This window comes from Chelonia mydas, chromosome 4 (genome assembly GCF_015237465.2).
Source record: "Chelonia mydas isolate rCheMyd1 chromosome 4, rCheMyd1.pri.v2, whole genome shotgun sequence".
Classification (NCBI taxonomy): Eukaryota; Metazoa; Chordata; order Testudines; family Cheloniidae; genus Chelonia; species Chelonia mydas.
Window position 1 is genome coordinate 130,419,240 of NC_057852.1, and position 15,839 is coordinate 130,435,078.

Genomic DNA, 15,839 nt, shown 5'->3' on the forward strand with positions numbered 1-15,839 from the left:
GATCCAAAGTTGCACAGGATGTCTGCAGAAAGCTTAGAATTGAACCCAGAATTTATAAATTTCAGAGCAAAGGCTTAATCACAAGATAATCCTTCCTCTTTCAGGTATTTGTATACTCATTTGAACTCCTTCATATATGCTAAGGTCAGAAGGGATCATTCTGATCATCTAGCCTGATCTCCTGTATAACACAGGCCATAGTATTCCCCCAAAATAATTCCTACAGTAGATCTTTTAGAAAAATATCCAATCTTGATTTAAAAATTGTCAGTGATGGAGAATCCACGATGAGCCTTGGTAAATTGTTCCATTGCTTAATTACTCACACTGTTAAAAATGTATGCCTTATTTCCAGTCTGAATTTGTCTAGCTTCAACTTCCAGCCACTGGATTGTGTTAAACCTTTCTCTGCTAGAATAAAGAGCCTGTTATTCAATATTTGTTCCCTGCATACTATATAATACCAAGGAACAGTTCTGACGGCAAATTATTTATCTAACTGTATTATGAAACTGGGTCTTCCCTACTTTATTTTGCAGCAAAACTGATAACTAAATTGCTCCTCACCTTATGTACAGCAAGTAGCTAAAACTCTTCTTCATGTGAAGTGGTAGTCTTTCACTTATGGTGCTTTATATATAATACATTCTGCAAGATTTTTAAAATCTTCTGCTTCTCAGAAACAAGCAAGTCATTAGAGTATCAACCCATTTACCAGTTTTCACACAAACACCTACACGCATACCAGTAACAAAGACTGCGTGTGAACACAGAACTTTGAAAAGATTTGTTTTTACTCTTTTTTTGGTACTTCTTTCAAATCACCCAAGAGAAAAAATAAAGAAGAGAAGGGGAGAAAAAATGGAAAACATTTTTGACTCTCTATTGTCTATTTCCCGAAGGTCACATATTCACTCAAAGAAAAGGAGTACTTGTGGCACCTTAGAGATTAACCAATTTATTTGAGCATGAGCTTTCGTGAGCTACAGCTCACTTCATCGGATGCATACTGTGGAAGCTGCAGAAGACATTATATACACACAGAGACCATAAAACAATACCTCCTCCCACCCCACTCTCCTGCTGGTAATAGCTTATCTAAAGTGATCATCAAGTTGGGCCATTTCCAGCACAAATCCAGGTTTTCTCACCCTCCGCTCCCCCCCCCCCACAAACTCACTCTCCTGCTGGTAATAGCCCATCCAAAGTGACCACTCTCTTCACAATGTGTATGATAATCAAGGTGGGCCATTTCCTGCACAAATCCAGGTTCTCTCACCCCCTCACCACCGTCCAAAAACCACACACACAAACTCACTCTCCTGCTGGTAATAGCTTATCCAAAGTGACCACTCTCCCTACAATGTGCATGATAATCAAGGTGGGCCATTTCCAGCACAAATCCAGGCTTTCTCACCTGGATTACCAGCTATTACCAGCAGGAGAGGGGGGTGGGAGGAGGTATTCTTTCATGGTCTCTGTGTGTATATAATGTCTTCTGCAGCTTCCACAGTATGCATCCGATGAAGTGAGCTGTAGCTCACAAAAGCTCATGCTCAAATAAATTGGTTAGTCTCTAAGGTGCCACAAGTCCTCCTTTTCTTTTTGCGAATACAGACTAACACGGCTGTTACTCTGAAACCTGTCATTATGCAAGGCACTGCATTTAGCCGTATGGAGTGGAAATCTATCAACTGCATGAAGAAACTTGTACAGATACAGACAGACATCATCTTCCTTTCCAAATGCAAACAAATGGACATCATACCAAAAGGACTGAAGGTAAAAAATCCATTACAATCTACATACCACACAGACTATGCTGACAGCTTGTGCCACACACTCTCAAAGGAACTGCGGAACCACCTGATCAACATCGTCTACAGCAAACAGGGAAAGATAAAGAATGAGCTCTCAAAACTGGATACTCTCATAAAAAACCAACCTTCCACACAAACTTCCTCGTGGCTGGATTTTACTAAAACTAGACAAGCCATTTACAACACACACTTTGCTTCTCTACAAAAGAAAAAGGACACTAAACTTTCTAAACTACTACATGCTACAAGGGGCCACAGCAATGGTTCCCTCAACCCACCCAGCAATATTGTTAACCTATCCAACTATACTCTCAGCTCAGCAGAAGCAGCTGTCCTATCTCGGGGCCTCTCCTTCTGCCCCTCCACCCCCACGAACATGATACAGTTCTGTGGTGACCTAGAATCCTATTTTCGACGTCTCCGACTCAAGGAATATTTCCAAAATACCTCTGAACAACATACTAATCCACAGAGGCCTCCCTACCAACATTACAAAAAGAAGGATTCTAGGTGGACTCCTCCTGAAGGTCGAAACAGCAGACTGGACTTCTACATAGAGTGCTTCCGCCGACGTGCACGGGCTGAAATTGTGGAAAAGCAGCATCACTTGCCCCATAACCTCAGCCGTGCGGAACACAATGCCATCCACAGCCTCAGAAACAACTCTCATCCGATGCATCCGATGAAGTGAGCTGTAGCTCACGAAAGCTCATGCTCAAATAAATTGGTTAGTCTCTAAGGTGCCACAAGTCCTCCTTTTCTTTTTTAGAAACAACTCTGACATCATAATCAAAAAGGCTGACAAAGGAGGTGCTGTTGTCATCATGAATAGGTCGGAATATGAGCAAGAGGCTGCTCGGCAGCTCTCCAACACCACTTTCTACAAGCCATTACCCTATGATCCCACTGAGAGTTACCAAAAGCAACTACAGCATTTGCTCAAGAAACTTCCTGAAAAAGCACAAGATCAAATCCGCACAGACACACCCCTGGAATTCCGACCTGGGATATTCTATCTACTACCCAAGATCCATAAACCTGGAAATCCTGGGCGCCCCATCATCTCAGGCATTGCACCCTGACAGCAGGATTGTCTGGCTATGTAGACTCCCTCCTCAGGCCCTACGCTACCAGCACTCCCAGCTACCTTCGAGACACCACTGACTTCCTGAGGAAACTACAATCCATCGGTGATCTCCCTGATAACACCATCCTGGCCACTATGGATGTAGAAGCCCTCTATACCAACATTCCACACAAAGATGGACTACAAGCCGTCAAGAACACTATCCCCGATAATGTCACAGCTAACCTCGTGGCTGAACTTTGTGACTTTGTCCTTACCCATAACTATTTTACATTTGGGGACAATGTATACCTTCAGATCAGCGGCACTGCTATGGGTACCCGCATGGCCCCACAGTATGCCAACATTTTTATGGCTGATTTAGAACAACGCTTCCTCAGCTCTCGTCCCCTAACGCCCCTACTCTACTTGCGCTATATTGATGACATCTTCATCATCTGGACCCATGGAAAAGAAGCCCTTGAGGAATTCCACCATGATTTCAACAATTTCCATCCCACCATCAACCTCAGCCTGGTCCAGTCCACACAAGAGATCCACTTCCTGGACACTACAGTGCTAATAAACGATGGTCACATAAACACCACCCTATACCAGAAACCTACTGACCGCTATTCCTACCTACATGCCTCCAGCTTTCACCCTGACCACACCACACGATCCATCGTCTACAGCCAAGCTCTGCAATACAACCGCATTTGCTCCAACCCCTCAGACAGACACAAACACCTACAAGATCTCTATCAAGCATTCTTACAACTACAATACCCACCTGCGGAAGTGAAGAAACAGATTGATAGAGCCAGAAGAGTTCCCAGAAGTCACCTACTACAGGACAGGCCTAACAAAGAAAATAACAGAACGCCACTAACCGTCACCTTCAGCCCCCAACTAAAACCCCTCCAACGCATTATTAAGGATCTACAACCTATCCTGAAGGATGACCCAACACTCTCACAAATCTTGGGAGACAGGCCAGTCCTTGCCTACAGACAGCCCCCCAACCTGAAGCAAATACTCACCAACAACCACATACCACACAACAGAACCACTAACCCAGGAACCTATCCTTGCAACAAAGCCCGTTGCCAACTGTGCCCACATATCTATTCAGGGGACACCATCACAGGGCCTAATAACATCAGCCACACTATCAGAGGCTCGTTCACCTGCACATCCACCAGTGTGATATATGCCATCATGTGCCAGCAGTGCCCCTCTGCCATGTACATTGGTCAAACTGGACAGTCTCTACGTAAAAGAATAAATGGACACAAATGAGTTGTTAAGAATTATAACATTCATAAACCAGTCGGAGAACACTTCAATCTCTCTGGTCACGCAATCAGAGACATGAAGGTCGCTATCTTACAACAAAAAAACTTCAAATCCAGACTCCAGCAAGAAACTGCTGAATTGGAATTCATTTGCAAATTGGATACTATTAATTTAGGCTTAAATAGAGACTGGGAGTGGCTAAGTCATTATGCAAGGTAGCCTATTTCCCCTTGTTTTTTCCTACCCCCCCCCCCCCCCCGACGTTCTGGTTAAACTTGGATTTATGCTGGAAATGGGTTTCTGTGTGTGTTTGGGCGTTGGGGGGTGGTGAGGAAACCTGGATTTGTGCTGGAAATGGCCCACCTTGATTATCATGCACATTATAGGGAGAGTAGATACTTTGGATGAGCTATTACCAGCAGGAGAGTGAGTTTGTGTGTGTATCGGGGTGGGGGGGTGAGAAAACCTGGATTTGTGCAGGAAATGGCCCACCTTGATTATCATGCACATTGTAGGGAGAGTGGTCACTTTGGATAAGCTATTACCAGCAGGAGAGTGAGTTTGTGGGGGGGGGGGGGGGGGCGGAGGGTGAGAAAACCTGGATTTGTGCTGGAAATGGCCCAACTTGATGATCACTTTAGATAAGCTATTACCAGCAGGAGAGTGGGGTGGGAGGAGGTATTGTTTTATGGTCTCTGTGTGTATATAATGTCTTCTGCAGCTTCCACAGTATGCATCCGATGAAGTGAGCTGTAGCTCACGAAAGCTCATGCTCAAATAAATTGGTTAGTCTCTAAGGTGCCACAAGTACTCCTTTTCTTTTTGCGAATACAGACTAACACTGCTGTTACTCTGAAACCTGACATATTCACTCAAAAACTCTAAGAGTCAATATTTCATGAGCAGCCCTCTGACTCCACTTCCACTGGTTGTGATACAATCAGCTTCTTGCAATTTGTCCTTCTCAAGCTCTTTGCGCACCATGCTGGCTTTACATATTTCCAGCAGAAAACACAAGCTTGTGTTACTTTGGTCACTGTTTCTCCATGGCAGGCAAATCTGAGGTAGGATACAAACCAAGTGGGGTTCAAGTTCCAGAGTGTGGGGCTATAATGTAATAACAAGGAACACATTTGCATTTATCTTATGACTTCTATCCAAGGCCCTGTAAGTGCTTTAGTAATAGTAAACCTCACAACATCCCTCTAAACCAGGACAATATCTTAGCTATTTTAAACGGGCATAGAGCAGCTAAGTAACTCATCCAAAGTGACGCCATGATTCAGTGTGAGAGGGACAGGCCCGGTTCAACCTCTATGATTATGATCTGCCACAATACCTATGTTTCCTTGGAAAAATGGAAACGTCAGCCTCAGGAATGAAACTCATGATGTGCATATGAGACAGAGTTTTTTCTCCAGAACTTTACTGTAGAGGAAGGATGGTCCACTGCTTAAGGCTCTAGTCTAGGCTATGAGAGCTCTTAGTTCAATTCCTTGCTTTTTTTGACTGACTTCCAATATGGACTTAGGCAAGTGACTTGATATCAGTGTGTGTTGGATACCTAACTACCTCAGTTCCCCACCTAAAAAATTGGATATCAGTATTTACCTACCTTACAGGGGTATTATGAGGATGAATGCCTGCAAGATCCTGAATGGGTCAGATACTATGGGAATGGGAGCTGTATAACTATCTTTGATTGATGGACTTTCCTTGGGAGACTTGTCCTACAGACCTGAATTGCTGAATACATCTATTCAGAGGGTAAAAGCATGAGGTCTTCCCTAACCACTTTCTAGATGTGGTCTTAAGAAAGAGGATCTATCATTGTCTCCATTTCTGGAACGAACTGCAGACTTTGCACTTCTGACCAAAGTTCCCCACCATGGGAGGTATTCTCTTTTGTATCCTGCCAGTACTCATGGACATAGTATAGGGACCCTTCTTATATTGCATGGTGATTGGTTGCATGGACTAGATGACCTGTTATGGGTTTTTTCCTGCTTCTTGGGTCTCCATGATCCACCTTTCACTTCCTTCTGTAATTGTCTACGAAAAGCCAGTTCGCTCACTGAAATCACAGTTACCATCTGTCACGGAGTCACCGATCCGATGCTCTGGAACTGCTCTGAATGAAGCCAGTCAGGACTCTGATGCAGCATGCATCCTCTCTGAACACAGTGTTGCCAGGGCAAAAAGTCTATGTGGCTTTGGACTTCCTGTGTCTGACCTCAGAGCTTTCAGCATTCCTGTTCACCCTGCGCTTCCCACAGCGCATCCACCTGAGCAGGGCTCCTAAAAAAGCCAAAGGGTCCAGCACTACAACTCCTCAGTCAGCCATGACTCTCAGTCAGCGTTGTAAAATGGAAGGTTTATAAGTCAACAGGTATACAGCATAGAACATAACTTGTTAGCACAGAAATCAGTGATTTTCAGCCAAGTCCTTCTTGAGGGAACCCCGGGCCAGACACCCTGGACTCCCCCTCTTCCAGTCCCCCACAGAGGACTGCCCTGGACCTGATACCTCACCTCCGACCCGCCCGTTGCTCCTCCTCCAGTGTTTGTCCTGCTTCCAGGGCAAAATGTCACCTGGTCGCATCCTCCTCCTGGTTCTCAGGTTACGAAGGGCATCGGCCATCGCCTACATGCAGGCAGCGGGGCAGTCTCACTTGTCCCGAGGGCCTCAGCAAAAGTCACACGCCCAATTCTCACCACCTAGGTATTGGTGCAGTACAGAGGGAAACTGAGCTAGGCACAGTATTAGTACAGGACAGTAAGACTCACATGCAACATAACAAGGTGAAAAACCACACCTCGTCACACCATAACATTCCACTCCTGCACCTGTTGTAAGTGCCCCTTTGCTTCTTCCCACACTGGCACTACCTCTGCAACTGCTGACTCTGAGAAAGAAATGTGTGCTACAATCCCTTCCTCTCCCAGTGAGATAAGCTAATAAAAATGCGCTCATTAGGTGTTGTGGGCACGGCGCTCACTGCAGGCACAGATGCTGCAGAGCGACAGGAGCACGGGTTGATGGTGGATTCCCTGAGGAATAAAATATGGTTAGAAGTTAGTGGGAGAAGGAGGAGGTGCTAATTCTGCAGCAGCTGCCCCTCTCTTCATTACTTCCAGTAATGGCTTTGACATTTCCTTATCTGTCCCTTCCATTTGTCTCCTTTTTTCATAAAGAAAATAATAAATTGAATGATTCCTGCCCATCCACAGTAATTTGCATTTGTAATTAGGCTCCTTTTAACAGCATATGAAGTATCTCTGCTTTTGCCATTCTCACATTCCTCCCTTCACTTTCCTTATTTAACCAGTTCATTTCCCAGCCTTTTGTCATTTTCCATCTATTGTATCCAAAGCCCATTGAAGTCAACGGAAGTCTTTCCAATCAAGGCAACGGACCATTCCTTTAGCACTAGCCTTCTCCTTGTCCATCTATATGTTCTTCCAGTGTTGGAGCAAGAGCTTTCCTTCCTGCAAGAGGTTCCATGGAGGCAAATCCTTGAGCCTATGTAGAACTCCATCAACTGGACTTTTTAAACAAAATGTCCCGTAAAGTCAGGATAATTTCTTTCCTCCACTCTATTGTTCCCCACTTTTTGTGCACCTCTGCACTTTAAGGATCTGTCTGGGACCAGAAGAGAAGATACTAAATCACCACCAGAGAAACTGCTCTAATTTTATTTCCTTCCCAGCTGGCAGTAGGATATCCTGGAAAGTGAATGAGAAACCCCGGTCTAGGAATATTTCTAGTGAAATAGTGCATGCATAAGAGGTTGCTTAGGCAGATCATGAGGTTTGAACCAGAGATCGTCAGAGCTAGAAGCCCAATCCTGTACTGCTTGAGCTAAAAGAGTCTTTGGTTGAAAGCAGTAGCAGTCTCTTATCCTTTTATGTGGAACAGACACAAAAGGCAAACTACGGCCCACAACATTCATGATGCTCAAAATCTTTTGGATACATTGTAGACTATATGAAATTCAAACACATTATATGAACAGAACTTTCAACTTTTTGAACTATACCCATCAGTACTTTCATTACTGCATTGTTTTGCTGTGATGTCATCTATTATCTGGTTTTAATTCAGAGGTGGGCAAACTACGGCCCGCGGGCCACATCTGGCCCGCAGGACCTTCCTGACCAGCCCCTGAGCTGCTGGCATTGGAGGCTAGTCCCCGGGCCCTCCTCCACTGTCCTCCCTCCCCCACAGCCTCACCTCACCGAGCCGCTGACACAATGTTCAGGGCGGTGAGCTCCTTGGGCAGTGCAGCTGCAGAGCCTGGCCTGAGCCGGTGCTCTGTGCTGCGCGGTGGTGTGGCTGGCTCCAGCCACCAGTGCTCCAGGCAGCGTGGTAAGGGGGCAGGGAGCGGCGGGGGGGAGGTGTTGGATAGAGGGCAAGAGAGTTCTGGGGTGGAGGGAATGGACAGGGGTTGGGGTGCTCAGAGGGCGGGGAACAGGGGAGCTTGAGGTAGAGGGGTAGAGGGGGGTAGAGGTCCCGGGGGGGTCAGGAAGGAGGGGGGGGTTGGATGGGGTGGTGGGGGCAGTCAGACAGGGAGAAGCGGGGGTTGAATGGGGGCAGAGGTCCCAGGTGGGGGGCAGTCAGGAAGGAGAGGAGAGGTTGGATGGGGTGGCGGGGGACAGTCAGGGGTGGAGGTTCCAGGGGCGGTCAGGGACAGGGAGCGGGGGGGGGGGGAGGGCAGGGGTCCCAGGGGTGCCGTCAGAGAATGGGGGGGTTGGATGGGGCAGGAGTCTCGGCGGGGGCATCAGGAGGTGAGAAGCAGGGGTGGGGGGATCCAGGACAGGGGCCGGGCCACGCTTGGCTGTTTGGGGAGGCACAGCCTCCCCTAACCAGCCCTCCATACAATTTCCAAAACCCGATGCAGCCCTCAGGCCAAAAAGTTTGCCCGCCCCTGTTTTAAGTAATGGACTTTGGGTTATTAGAACAGCATGGGTCAGCTTCTAATACAATTACTTATGCTGAATACGGCTTTATGAAAAATGGATTTGTCAGCTCATTGACTATTCCAAAAATCTGAAATAAATAGGCATTTTGGGTTGAAAATATTTTTTTTTGTTTTGCTTTCAAATGTTTTAAAACTTTTTTTATTCCTTTTAAATAAAATTAATGGAATATGTAAACTAAAAGTCATTTCAAACCAAAAAAACTCAAACATGTAGTATGTTTGTCCATTTTTTCCCATGGAAAATTTAGACTTTTAATTGAAAAAAATGAAAAATCAAAAATATTCAGCTGAAAAACAATGATTTTAGGAAAACAGAACATTTCATCATGGAAATGCTGCAGCAATGCTTCATGGGAACTGCAATTTGGGTATCTCATGCTCCATCATTTCTATCTACCAAAGTCCCACGATGAATCAAGAACTTCCCTCTTGCTGAGCACTTCTGGTGCACCACAGGAGTTTTAGTCCATGAAAGGGTAGTCTGGCATGGTGTAGATGAGATTAAGATTGTTGACCAGCCCTGGTTTCGATTAGTGGTACAAATATCTGCACTCGACTTACGAGCTTTTATTGCAGTAGGGAATTTTTCACACTGGTTTGGCTTATTTTAAAAAGTCTCATTAACTGAATTTCAGCATTTCTCTTTCTGATACATAAATAACATTTAGAATGTCTTGTCTCATCAAGCAAGCTGGTACAGAACTAATGAGTTGCCAAAAATAATGTCATTTATTTTCTTTTTTTTTTTACAAATATTTCATCAACTGGAAAGAAGGTATAGGTAAAAGGACAAGATGCAGTATAAAAATACTGAATAAAGAACTAAACATTAGGCTCCCTTATAATGAGTTGTAGAAGTTAACTAAGAAGTTATGAAAAAGAGCTCTGGAGATTAGAAAGCTGATCTACAATTATTACTCTGTATTATAGGCCTGAGTCTTTATTTAAAAGAGCCCTTTTAAAATACTAAGGAAATGGGCAATTTGAACATGAATTTTCATGAGTTTTTTAACTAAATCAATTTAGGAACATTGAAATGTCCATGATTTGCCTTACTAGAACAGAACATAGGTCCAGAGGTCCATTCAGCTTAGTATCTGGCTTCCAGCAGTGACCAATATTTGTTACTTCAGAATCGGGGGTCTATAATGGTGGTTGAAATCCTGGCTTCATTTAAGTCAATGGCAAAACTCCCACTGAATTTTGTGGGGCCAGGATTTCACCCAGTGTACCCAGCCAATTGTACATTGCTCTACAAGACAGAGGAAAGTCCTCCCTCCCTTCAACCTATTGTGTAACTAATTTTAATTGGCCAGTTCCTCAACACTGGGTTTAAAATCACTGTAGTAGCTCCATTAGCTAAGTTGAAGATGTGTCCAGATGTTATTAATTGACCTTTTCATGATATCTTGTTTGTTTCACATCTGTCTAATAAAGGCCGTATGTTCTGGGTGATTAATTATTGTAAAGCATTGAGCCAGTGGTGTAAATTTATACAGCACTTTGTAAACATATATAAAATATGTGCATGAAAGCTGGTGGAGAACCTTTTGACAAAACCTTTTTTTTTTTTTAATGCTGTTTCATTGAAAAATAAGCTGTTCATAGGAAAGCGCCAGGGCCAGTTTCAACAGATTTCCCATTTTGAAAATGTCTGAAAAAAGTTTCAATGTTGTCAAAACAGCCATTTTTATATTTTCATAATGACAAAGTTCTATTTCTCTGGTCAAAATGATTTTGCTTTTAAATGTAAATTAAATGATAGTTTACCAAGTTTTAAACCAGTTGCAATCGAAACAAAATGTTTTGACATTATCTAAACAAAATATTTTCAACCAATCAGTTCCTGAGCGTTTTTGAGATTTTGATTTTTTGTGCCAAAATTCAGGACATGAAAACATTTAAAAACCTTGACAATACTCATAGGATGGGAAAACTGTTTCCCACCTAGCACAGGTATATGTTGCCCTGAAGAGGTTAAAGCTAAGACAATGGGAGTTAATTTAATACTATTATTATTATGCTCATTGGTAAAATGTAGTTCTCTTCTGAAATGGAACTGTAAAATTGCCGTGAGGTTCTATATTTACTGTTTCTTCATGACTCCAGATCAAATGTAGAAACTATTTTTTTTTCATTTTTTGTTTTATCATTATTAACATACATAAACTTTCCACCCAAGTATTAACAAATCTCATTCATATAATCTGTATTTGCTACTTTTAAAGGGCCCATATGTATTTGGTCACCCTGTCTTATTATCTGCTCTTTTATTATCTGTTTACTTGTGTTTGCTCATAATGGCATCCAGATATTATAACACCAATTTGATCTGAGGCTGTCAGACAATTTTTCCATTGAAATAATTTCCTATACTTTATATCCCCATGCCACTAATGTTGGTGGATCTGTCTTTTTCCAAATATGACTTATCATACAGCCAGCTGCTGGCAGTAATTGTGTTATCAAAGAGTCCTTTCCCAAATCAATAACCTCCTTTGGACTAATACCTGTGGGTAATGTCTACTGCCTTCTTGTGGTGTCCCCCATGAGTAGTGTAAAGGGAAATGAAAATGGACAAAATGTGGAACAGAGGCTTGCTTTCTGAGCAACAATCAGCAAAAAGCTGTCCTCCAGTGGGGTCCCAGTGAGTTCCAGCACCACAAGATCTAATGCTGGGGCCAGTTCTCAAGATGCTGCATTTCTATATTGAGGGGATAGAGGCGGCAAAATGGGATATCCTCCTCCACCTAGGTACAAACTTTGAAGAACACATGATTTTGCTTCAGGAGACACACTACTCTACCAATGTGCAGCCTTCAGTTCCAGGCTGTGCTCTCATTGTTCATCACCATTACAAGCAAAATGGGGTAGTATCTTATGTTATCATCATTATATTGACTTCTGGTCCAAATGACACTGTAGAGTGGCAGGTAATAAAGTTGAATGAGTTTTTGCTGATCAACATCTACAAGCTTCCACAAGTGGCCACTCCTCACTCTGCCCACCTTTACAGGTCCTTCCATGTACTGTGGTGATTTCAGTTCCTGCCATGTCAGTTATGGATACCCTGACCATAATTCAGACGGAAAGAGACTGATGGAGTGGGCATCCATTGCTGACCTACAATTCCTCTATGACTCTAAGCAGGCTGCCAAGTTGTTGCAGACTATTCCCTGTAAGCCCATGGAGCAATTCATCATGGAAATGATAATGAATTGGAGCTTCATCTTGCATGCTGTAGACAAAGTCTGTTGGCTGAGGCATTTTCATAACAGACTCTCACAAGGATCCAATTTTGGTCCTCTACTTTTCACCTTTATACTTACAACCTACTGACAACTAAGGCTGATAAGTACATATATTGGGATAAAAAGAACAGGAGTACTTGCGGCACCTTAGAGACTAACAAATTTATTTGAGCATAAGCCTTCATGGGCTAAAACCCACTTCATTGGATGCATGCAGTGGAAAATACAGTAGGTATATATATATATATATATATATATATATATACACACAGAGAACATGAAAAAATGGGGGTTGCCATACCCACTATAACGAGAGCCAATAAGCCTTGGCTAGGGGGCATTGCAAGCATTGTTCCATTTATTTCCCTCAGTGCTACATATTGACCTCCCGTAGTTCGGCAAATTCTCTGGTTCAGCACCAGTCAGGTCCCGAGGGTGCCGGACTGGAGAGGTTCAACTTGTAGCAGCAACAGGGATGAAAGTAAGGTGGTACGGGCCGATACAAAGTAGCTGTCTGTACTGGCCCATACCGCTGACTTTATAGTGCGTGAAAGCCGTGTATCGGGGGCGGGGGGGGGCACAAAAAGGGCAGTGACATTAAAGCGCTGCTGCAGCAAAAGGACCCTGCTTAAAGTGCTGCTGTGGCAACGCTGTAATGTCCCTGTCCCTTTTGCCCCCCTGGCTGCCAATATTGGGGGGGGGGGGCAAAAGGAGCAGCTACTCCAGGGCCAGCCAGAGCCCTGGGTCCTTTAAATCGCCGCTGGAGCCCCGGGTGGCGTGGGCGGGCTGGCTGGGGAATGCTGACCCCCCCCAGCCCCGCCCCTGCTGCCCGAGGCCCCGCCCCTTCTGGGGGCAGGGAGAACTGCCCCCCGTACCAGTAAGAGATACATTTTACTTTCACCCCTGAGCAGTAATAGCTGTTCACTTTGGTGACTGACATGTTGCTGAGTGTATACAAGGAGTAGATTGTTGAATAAGAATCAGAAGGCATAATTTTACATAGTCAGTTTTCAGAGTAGAACCATATCTTAATGCTACATTATATATTGAAAGAAACTACCAAAGGATGTGATAGATTATCCATCTCTTGATGGCATCAGTTCAAGGCTGGATCTTTATGGAAGATACGCTTTAGCCAAAAACAAGTTATTGCTCTCAATACAAAGGCAACTGTGTGAAATTTAAGGGCTTGGGATATATAAAAGGTCAGACTAGATGATCCAATTGTTCCTTCTGGCTTTAAACTCTATGAATCTAAACCCTAAGTGAATTTAGTGCTCATGAAAAGTGCTGTGCTAAGAACTTTGGAGCCTAAGATCACATATTTATCTACTAAACAAGAAACAAAAGCATCTTACCACCGTCCCACAAACAACTCTCAATACTGAGCAGCAGAGATCCCCTTTGGAGGAGAGAGCAGAAATTCAGTTTCCATGTCTATTCCATCCTTGGGCTCTCTTGCTGGGTCTACCAACAAGGTACCACACATGGTGGTGTGTTTTTTGTGATGTAGTCACTCGTCCAGTGACTGCTAGACTGAGACTATCTTGGCCTCCAACCAGGTATTGGTTGTGACTCTTGCTCACTACTGATCTGGGTTGGTTTTGTGCCAGCAGCGAACTAGAAGTGCGAGGTTCCATAGCCTGTTACCTATTCCCTTAACAACAATCAGCATGTGAAGCTGCAAATTTATACCCTGTGGGTTTTTGCTGCTATTTCCAGTGGATCATATGACATATAAATTTTACAGTATTATATTTTTATGTACTGTATTTTACTATAAATATGTGGGATTAAAAACAGTGTGTGTTCATGTAACAGAGAGAGATAATTCCAGCCTATAAATATACCTAGTTTAGGAATATTTCTAGGCAGCAAGATGGAAATTAATATAACCAGTTACTTTAGAATTAATTGTATGTTGTTAGCAGAATAATGGGAGTAATAGTTTTTCTAGCCAACTGTTCAAATAAATTTGTTCTCAGTGAAGTTCTTGGTTGCATAGTTTTAAAGATTCCGTACCATATGGTTTCCTTCTTTAAAAATTGATGGTATGTAGTTGATCAGCTTCTGAATAGATCAGCTCAGAAAAGACACAGAGGTTGATGTGGTTATGGCATATCACTGTACAGACTATAAAGTAATGTGAGTACTGTAAATCTCCCATATCCAGCTGTTACCTTCTTGCATATTTGTCTGCAATTTAATCAACATAAACCATGAAGATAACTTTACAGAAAACAGGAAATACAATGCTGTAACCTGCACTTCTATTTATCAAGTTAGGAGTTAATTGAGGAATGATCCTGTTTTCAAATAAATTGGTTAGTCTCTAAAGTGCCACAAGTACTCCTTTTCTTTTTGCGAATACAGACTAACACGGCTGTTTCTCTGAAACCTGTTATTATTACCTTAAATCCTGTGCTTAGTGAGTTCCACTCTAGCAATCTGGGAGAAATTCAGTATGAGCAGAATATTACAGCCTCCTAGTCTGAAATAATAGAGAAGAATAAAGGCATTATCCTTCTGTTTTTAACCGATTTCCACTAACTGTAGGTCTGCCTGATCTTGAGTGACAAGCGGCTAGCAGCAGCTAGGCAGCAGTAGAATGAGTGATCAATAGAACACAGTGAGTCCACACAAAAAAGGAATTTACTCTGAAAGGCAGAGCTGGCTTTTATGCATAGGCATATGATTAGGGCAGCACATCAAAGTGAGGACCTGGCAGAAGATGGCTAGAAGGGGAAACGAGCCTCCTAGTCATTTTTGCCTTGGCATCCTCCTGTGTAATGAGCTTTCAGCAGAAGATACTAAGTGAGATCCTGTGATCCTTCTTCATCACGGGTAGTAGCTTTACAATTGGAAATGGTTGCACAGGGAAGCTGGTCTCAGATGATGAGTGTCTTTCATTAGTAAAAAGAACGAGGAGTACCTGTGGCACCTTAGAGACTAACAAATTTATTTGAGCGTAAGCTTTCGTGGGCAAAAACCCAAAGACGTGGGTTTTAGCCCATGAAAGCTTATGCTCAAATAAATGTGTTAGTCTCTAAAGTGGCACAAGGACTCCTCGTTCTTTTTGCTGATACAGACTAACACGGCTGCCACTCTGAAACCTTTCATTAGTAACATGCCTATTAGCTGTCGGCGTATCAGATCTGCAAGAGCCTAGATAGCAATATTGTCTGCTCAAGTCTAGCTCTAATTTTACAAGACTACAGCATGTAAATCCAGTTTCACACCCTGTTTCTCCCACAACTTTTCTTTTGCCTGAGGGCGAATGCCTGCTCCCTGTGGAAGGAACAAACTCTTCCTCCAACCTAGCCAGCAGTGGTGTGTGGAAGACCTGACTAGCTGCTTCTTTAACCTTTTGTCCCTATCATGGAGTTCACTCAGTATTAGGGTACCTCTTTCTGGCTGCTCT